Consider the following 8,787-nt stretch of genomic DNA (forward strand, 5'->3'; position numbering starts at 1 on the left):
AGGTCAGTGCAAGGAGCCCAGAGCACTGCACCAAAGTACCCAACATAGATGTGATCTGTGCTCATCACAAGTTACTCAGGGAGGGGAAGATATTGGCTTAGATAGTCCTGGTTCATCTCTGAGTTTTGATAGCTTAAGTCCATGATTTAATTAAAATTTTATAGTTTTCTCAATAGATAAAAAAATGGTTTTGAAAACTATGTTCATTTATGTAACTTAGTTTCTGGCTGACCACAGGAGATACAAAGAAATATAAGGCAAAGACAGTTCTCAAGGAACTTACAAGTGGGGCAGATGACAGATGCCAAAGAGTCCTGCTGGTTGTGTCAAGAGCTTGGATTCTACTCTAAGCCCAGTAGGGATGTGGTCAGATGTGTAAAGGTTATTCTGGCTGCAATGGGGAGGATATATTCAGGGAACATGAGCAGCTAAGTGCTGCAGTATCTCATGGGAGAGACAATCGTTGCCTAAACTAGGTTTGTGGTAGTGAGTCAAATATAATAAATTTAAAAACGAAATGGATAGGAGCATGGGGACATGGCAACTGATCAAGGATAAATGAGGGAGTCATGCTGCCGTGACTGCGAGGGTGTGGGGTTGGTGGTGCTGCCCGCTGAGGTGGGGACTGGAGAAGGAGGAGGGCTGAGGAAGAGAATGGTTCCAGTTTGAGATATCTGTGGAAACTGTGAAGCCAACATATGAAACAAGAATCTCCCATTAAAGAAATACATCTATAATTTGCAATCATCCATCCAGTGATTTTTGAACTGAGCCCTGACTGTACTCAGTTATGTGCCAGGCAATATGCTAAGAGCTAGGGATTTATTAGAAAACAATATGCAGCTTTGTCCTCAAGGAGCTTATAATGGGATCTAGAGAAACTCTTAAAGAAGTTTGGGACTCTGTCGAAAACCTATCAAAATTACTCTGTACATTTCCAGGAAAATTGTACCAGGCAGAGAAAAATCTCATCACCTCCAGCCTGGGCCCTTTCCCTGAACTGCCCTCTCCACTCTGGGCTCAAACCCTGACCCTGATGCCATCGAATGGAGGCAGCACTTCTGGACCCTCACAGACCTGCCCACTCGGGGGAGCTTCTACGTGCCAGGCACAGAGTGGGTGCCTGCGTAACACTGTCTCCTTTAACCCTCCCAGCAGCCTCCCTCTTCCTTCCCTTTCCCAATGAAGAAACTGAACAGGTGAGCAGTTTCCCTAATGTTGTTGCTTGCGACCTGGGCCAAGATGAACAAAAATCTGATTCCAGAGCCTGACAGTGTAAAGCCTGTGGGTAGAAAAGAACTAGGTTTTTTGGCACCGCTTTTTGGCCTAAGCATTAGGGCCCCTGCCTGGGAGTCCCATTCTTTAAAGGACCCACTCTGACCACTTTCCAACCACAGCCCATGGCCAAGGGGACATGCCCACTCAGGGCCCCCTGCCCCCTGCCCTAGGCGATGCTCTGGATGCCCTGGATCCCCAAATTCTCTGCCCAGCAGGCTGTGGACTGGCTCCAGAGCCTGCTGGGGCCTCTTCCCAGGTCTGTCTTCCTGAGAAGTGTGTCAGTGTGCACGCCCTTAGACTTCCAGGTGGCTCAGGAGGAGCAGTGTGGGAGGGTTAAATGGAGCTTGGAGGCGTGGGGAGAATGTCCACGTGCATGTGTGAAAGTCACCCCTGTGACTTGGGATAAACCCAGAGGGAAAAGAATGGAGCAAACCATGGATGGGAGGCCGGAGTTCAAATCTCCCCATGCTACCATGTTCTGAGGCCATTGTGAAACGTGCAAACCCAGAAGTGCTAGAGAGCAAACCCTCCTTGGGCAACCCTTGACTAATAGAACCCAGAACCAAGGATAGATTTTCCCTCTTTTGTCCCCTCCGGAAGACAAATCAGACCTATATTCTACAGGGCTCTTTGGAGAAGCCCTTGAAGGACCTAACCAGTTGCTCATAGTGGTGATAAGTTTGATAATCTACACTTGGGGTGGTTTCCCATTTTTTCCTTGTTTTCTCTTCCAAGACTCTTACTTCTCTTCCTTGGAACTACTTTCCCCAAAAAGCTGCCTGCCAGTATGCCCTTACCCAAAATTCTGTGGGTTCTTATGGTGAGAAGAGGGAATTACCTCAACTCAGAAAATGCTTTTTAGTTATTTAGACATGGTAAGTGGGCCCTTGACCCAGACCTCTCAAGGGTTAGATGTAATCTAATTCTCTTTTTTTAATTCTGTGTTCTTTGTCTAGGAGAGAGAACGAGGTTGGGTAGGACAGGGCAAAATGTACATAATTAAAGGAAAATGTTAGTTTAAGATAAATCATAAGATCTGTTCCCCCTAATTGTTTCATAAATGTCATAATGGTTGTCTTTTTAAAATTACTTAAAAGAATAAGGATCCAAACAAGGTCTATATACTCTGATTGCTTGATGTATCTCTTTGGTATTTTTAAATCTAAAAAGTTTCAATGAATTTCTCTTCTTTCTTTTTATGGAAAAAAACAAAACTGCTCATACTATTGAGTTTCCCACAGTATGGATTTTTGCCAATTCCAAGTTTACATTGTTTCCTGTAAATTGGTAGCTGTACTCAGGATGTAGTTAAATTTGGGTTCCATATTTTTTTTGCAAGAATATTCCTTTGGGTGATTTTAGCAGTCATTGGTGATCATTGATTCATTAGGAATTGCATATTGGTGATATTCTACCATTCCATCTTCATAAGTTAGCTGAAACATTCTTAAAAAAAGAAAATTTGACACTATTTGGCTGCTCAGTAATATGACTCATACAGGAAAAGCAGGTGCATGCATGTTAAGTCACTTCAGTCATGTCCAACTCTTTGAGACCCTACAGACTGTATAGCCTGCCAGGCTCCTCTGTCCACGGGATTCTGCAAGCAAGAACACTTTTGTGGGTTGCCGTGACCTCCTCCAGGGGATCTTCCTGACCCAGTGATCAAACCCGTGTCTCTTAAGTCTCCTGCATAGGCAGGCAGTTTCTTTACCTCTAGCGGCACATGGGAAGCCCAGGAAAGGCAGGATAAACATTTAATTCTTTTCCATTAATACCAGCTTTCAAGCTATGATAACCCAAGTGATTCCCCAACTGCCCAAGTGTTTTCACATCTCTTGGTCCCATAAACTCCAGGAGAACTCACAGATGAGATCATGAAATTAAAATCAGTAATACTGAGGCTCTATTGATAATGGAAACCTCCATCCACCCCTGAGTGTGGGACACCTGCATAACCATTATTTGTACATCCTCAGGAAGCTTAAGTGGTAATAGTGAAGCTGATTTTGGAGAAGAGGAAATGCAGGTTAGGGTCTCTCTGACCCAGAAGTCCGTGTTGTGGTTTGTTTTATTTTATCACACCCACTGCAGGAGATTCAGTTCAGTCGCTCAGTCGTGTCCGACTCTTTGCGACCCCATGAATCACAGCACGCCAGGCCGCCCTGTCCATCACCAACTCCCGGAGTTCACTCAAACTCATGTCCATCGAGTCGGTGATTAGAAGTGCACAAATATAATTTTAATTTTCAAGCATGGGAAGAAGATACATCCTATCAACTACTAGGGTGACCTTGAAGCGGATCCCAGGTGTGAGTGGTTTGTGATCATCTCCCAGATCCATGTGTGTTTTCCAGGGCTTGACTGGGGAACTTAGGACACACTGTTTCAGACAATTCCTCTTTTTTTTTTTTTTTTTAACAGCATCACTAAATCCAATGTGTTTTCTTCCCACTGACACACTTACTGATCCTTTCAGTGTCCGAAACATTGCACCTGGCCCTGAGGAGTATGAAGATGAAGAAAACAGGTCCCCGTCTTTGAAGACACAAAACTGCATGAGGAGACGGGCACGTACACGGCAGTGGGAGGAAAGAGAGGCGCTGAAACAGAGACAGAGGCGTGACGGGAAGCAGTGCAGATGGCGGGGACTAACTGGTCTGAGAAGACTCCTTATGTGAGGGGCAATCACCATAGTTATTTAACGTTATTCAACGTCTACCACGTGTGAACCGCTGTGCTATGCACCTTTAAGGATTTGATTGTCTTTTGTGCATAGCTCTAACTCTCTCCACTGTTCTCGGCTTGGACAGGAATCTAACACAACTTGCCCAGCTATTCTTGTGTTTTTCTCATTCCCTTATTAACTCCAGAAGACTTAAAGGAGTTAATAAACTTTACTCAAAATATTTTATCCTCCGAAACACCCATCATATACTCATGGTAGGTAATAAAAAGTAGTGTCATAAATGGAGGAAGATCCAGGCAAGTAACTGTGAGGATGACAATGATAATTACAACGGTGTATTTATTAGCCTTTACTCTTTGCCTGGTACTCTTCTTGATAACTTAAGTTGTATTAAACTCATTTAATCCTCCTAACACTTCTGTGAATGAGTCATGCTGAACATTTGCGTCCTATTTAAGAATGGAGGGGAATTTATGGAGGGAGAGTGCAAGGAAGCCACAAAGGAAGTCAAAACATGTAAAGCTCTATTTTTTAAATCGAAATGTGCTTCTGAAATAAAAATCTTGGTCCCCACTTGTGATGACTAACTTCTCACACTAAAAAAATATTTTCCATGTCCTGTCCTCTTTTTCATTCTGGCTTAAACATGAAAACCAGTCCTGGTTCCATGTGTGTCAGCTGACACATTGTCATTTTCCAAAAGCTGGGTGTAGCGCACCAACAGAGAGGTGTGAGGCCTCTGTGAATGACCACTGTCCGGGTGATGACTCCTGTTCAATCAGGGTCCGGCAGGTCCGATCAGTGAGGCACCAAGTCTGGACACAGAGCCACGCCAAGCAGATGGGGATCCCCATCACAGGAGAGCCCTGCAGTGGCGCTGAGCACACACCTGGCCCAGGCTTCCGTTTTCTCCAGCTGGGAGGGACCATTTTTACCACTCGGGGTCTTTGATCTTCTCAGAAGTAACCTGTCTCTGGGCTTCAGCCATTTCAAGCCTCCACAACTCAACTTACCTAGCATCACTCTGGGCAAAAAGCACTGAGCTAATTCTCAGTAAGTGTGAGGTTGGGTGGGCTCATTTTGTCAAATTAAACTCCAAAGATAAGTTAGGAACTCCCACAAAGTCTGCACACCTTGGAACTTTTATCTAAAGCACACTTCTAATTGCCTTTCCCTTCTTTCCTATTTCATCTGAGAACTTCAGGGTAGAAGGGAAAATCTCTAACGCTGAGTCACTGAATCACTCAGACATGTGAGCCAGCCACAGAACAAACACAGGGACCAGAGCAGACATTAGTACATGAACTCAACGATAAGGGTTTTGTGTTTTCAAGCAGTTCCCTGAGTAAAATATCCTTTGTTTGCGACAAATGACATTGGAAAGACAATATAGGTGGTCATGTGTACTGTATTAAGAGAAATATCCTTTGTTTGCAACAAATGACATTGGAAAGACAATATAGGTGGTCATGTGTACTGTATTAAGGAGAAAGGTCATGTGTACTGTATTAAATCTCAGCTCAGCCTTAGATTTGGGCATGTGACCTAGCACTTTAGTTTCTTCATTAATAATGGGACATAGACTATGGCACATAGATGAAATCTTCCACAGAAACCCAATTCAAAAAACATTCACTTGTAGTGTTCTATTTAAATGTTTGATAGGATAATTTTTATAAAGACAATCAGTGGGATATAAGTTAATTTTGACCATAATATCCAAAGAGTAAAGTTAGGTATGGAACACAGCATACCAACCAATACTATCTCTATTCATTTGGGGTTTTAAAATATTTAAATATATATTTTAGAAAGCCCTTAAAATGCAGGTAGAATACCTTTGGGAACTCTGTAGAACAGAGTTACAAACCAGGACCCAGTAGATTACTAAAGGGCCTTCTGTTTCAGCATTTCCATGATGGGACAAAACTCTACAGTGCAAATATTGTACCTGATAGTCCTCTCCTATTTTCTACGAATGTGATCCTATATGGAGGAGATAAAAATATTCCAGAGTTTCAAAAACAGAAAGGGGAAGCAACTATATAATGTCAATATTCCCTGGACATGGCACAAGTATAAACAACTTAAATATCAGAACTGAATGTGAGAAGATGAAGATTATATTAATAGGCAAAGATTTTAATAACAAAATACTAGCAAACCAAATCTAGTAATACATAAAAAGTATCTTATACCATGGTCAAGTGATATTTATTCTAGGAATGCAAAGTTGGCTTATCATCCAAAATTAATCAGCCTAGTATACCATATTGGGCTTCCCGGGTAGCTCAGCTGGTAAAGAATCCACCTGCAATGCAGGAGACCTGGGTTCAATTCCTGGGTCAGGAAGTTCCCCTGGAGAAAGAAGAGGCTACCCACTCCAGTATTCTTGCTTAGAGAATCCCCATGTACGGAGGAGCCTGGTAGGCTATATTCCATGGGGTCACAAACAGTTGGATGCAACTAAGCACAACAACGCACAGTACACTGTATTAATAGGTTAAAGGGTAAAAACATATTCATCTCAATGGGCACAAGAAAAGCGTTTGACAAAATCCAACACGTTTTCATGTTAAAACTGTCAATAAACTAGGACTAGAAGGAAATGTCCTCAACCTAATTAAGGGCATCTATGATCAACTCATTTCAACAATGGTGCCAAGATAACTCAATGAGGGAAAGAATAAATGGTATTTTCATCAAATATTGCTGGTATGTAAAAGAATACATACCATTCATAAAAATTAACTCCAAACAGGTCATAGACTTAAATATAAGAGCTAAAACTATGAAGTTTCTAGAGGAAGACATAGGAGTAAATCTTCATGACCTTGGGTTAGACAGTGGTTCCTTAGATATGACATCAAAAGTATAATGGACTAAAAAAAAAACATTGGGCTTCATAAAAAATAAGTAAATAAAACCTTTGGGCATCAAATGACACCATCAAGAAGTAAAAAGGCAACCCACAGAATGGCAAAATAATTTAAAATTATATATTGCTAAGGGCCTTGTACCCAAAATATGTAAAGAACTATTACAACTCAATAATAAAAAGGCAAGTAACCCAATTAAATAATGGGCAAAGGACTTGAATACATATTTCTTTAAGGAGATGCACAAATGTTCAACAAGCACATGAAGAAATGCTTAATATATTTAGTTATGGAGAAATGTAAGTCAAAATCATGATGAGATATCACACCGCACTGCCTAAAAGGGCTATAATTAAGAAATAAACAGACAATAACAAGTGTTGGTAAAGATGTGGAGAAGCTGGAGTCTTCACACACTGCTGGTAGGAATGGTGTAAATGGTGTAGCCACTTTGGAAAACAACTAGGCAGTTCCTCAAAAAGCTACAAATAGTCGCTATAAGACCCAGGAATTCCGCTCATAGGCAGATAACTAATGAAAATATATGTCCACACTACTTGTATTTCAATGTTCATAGCAGCATTATTCTTTCAGTTCAGTTCAGTCGCTCAGTCGTGTCCCACTTTCCGCGACCCCATGAATCACAGCACGCCAGGCCTCCCTGTCCATCACCAACTCCCGGAGTTCACTCAAACTCATGTCCATCTAGTCGGTGATGCCATCCAGCCATCTCATTCTCTGTCGTCCCCTTCTCCTCCCACCCCCAACCTTTCCCAGCATCAGAGTCTTTTCCAGTGAGTCAACTCGTCGCATGAGGTGGCCAAAGTATTGCAGTTTCAGCTTTAGCATCAGTCCCTCCAATGAACACCCAGGATCAATCTCCTTTAGAATGGACTGGTTGGATCTCCTTGCAGTCCAAGGGACTCTCAAGAGTCTTCTCCAGCACCACAGTTAAAAAGCATCAATTCTTTGGCGATCAGCTTTCTTCACAGTCCAACTCTCACATCCATACATGACCATGGGAAAAACCATAGCCTCGACTAGACGGACCTTTGTTTGCAAAGTAATGTCTCTGCTTTTTAATATACTATCAAGGTTGGTCATAACTTTCCTTCCAAGGAGTAAGCGTCTTTTAATTTCATGGCTGCAATCAACACCTGCAGTGATTTTGGAGCCCCAAAAAATAAAGTCTGACACTGTTTCCACTGTTTTTCCATCTATTTCCCATGAAGTGATGGGACCAGATGCCATGATCTTTGTTTTCTGAATGTTGAACTTCAAGCCAACCTTTTCACTCTCCTCTTTCACTTTCATCAAGAGGCTTTTTAGTTCCTCTGCACTTTCTGCCATAAGGGTGGTGTCATCTGCATATCTGAGGTTACTGATATTTCTCCCGGCAATCTTGATTCCAGCTTGTGCTTCTTCCAGCCCAGCGTTCCTCATGATGTACTCTGCATATAAGTTAAATAAGCAGGGTGACAATATACAGCCTTGACGTACTCCTTTTCCTGTTTGGAACCAGTCTGTTGTTCCATGTACAGTTCTGACTGTTGCTTCCGGACCTGCATACAGGTTTCTCAGGAGACAGGTCAGGTGGTCTGGTATTCCCATCTCTTTCAGAATGTTCCACAGTTTATTGTGATCCACACAGTCAAAGGCTTTGGCATAGTCAATGAAGCAGAAATAGATAGTTTTCTGGAACTCTCTTGATTTCTCCATGATCCAGCGGATGTTGGCAATTTGATCTCTGGTGCCTCTGCCTTTTCAAAAACCTGCTTGAACATCTGGGAGTTCACGGTTCACATATTGCTGAAGCCTAGCATTATTCATAGTAGTCCCCAAATGGAAACTACCTAAATGTCCATCAGCTGATAACTAGATAAACAAAATATGGTGTATCTACATAAAGTTATTTCGATGGAATTTTATTTGGCAATTAAA

This window comes from Moschus berezovskii, chromosome 11 (assembly GCF_049115385.1).
Source record: "Moschus berezovskii isolate FMDL1 chromosome 11, NW_MosBer_1.0, whole genome shotgun sequence".
Lineage (NCBI taxonomy): Eukaryota > Metazoa > Chordata > Mammalia > Artiodactyla > Moschidae > Moschus > Moschus berezovskii.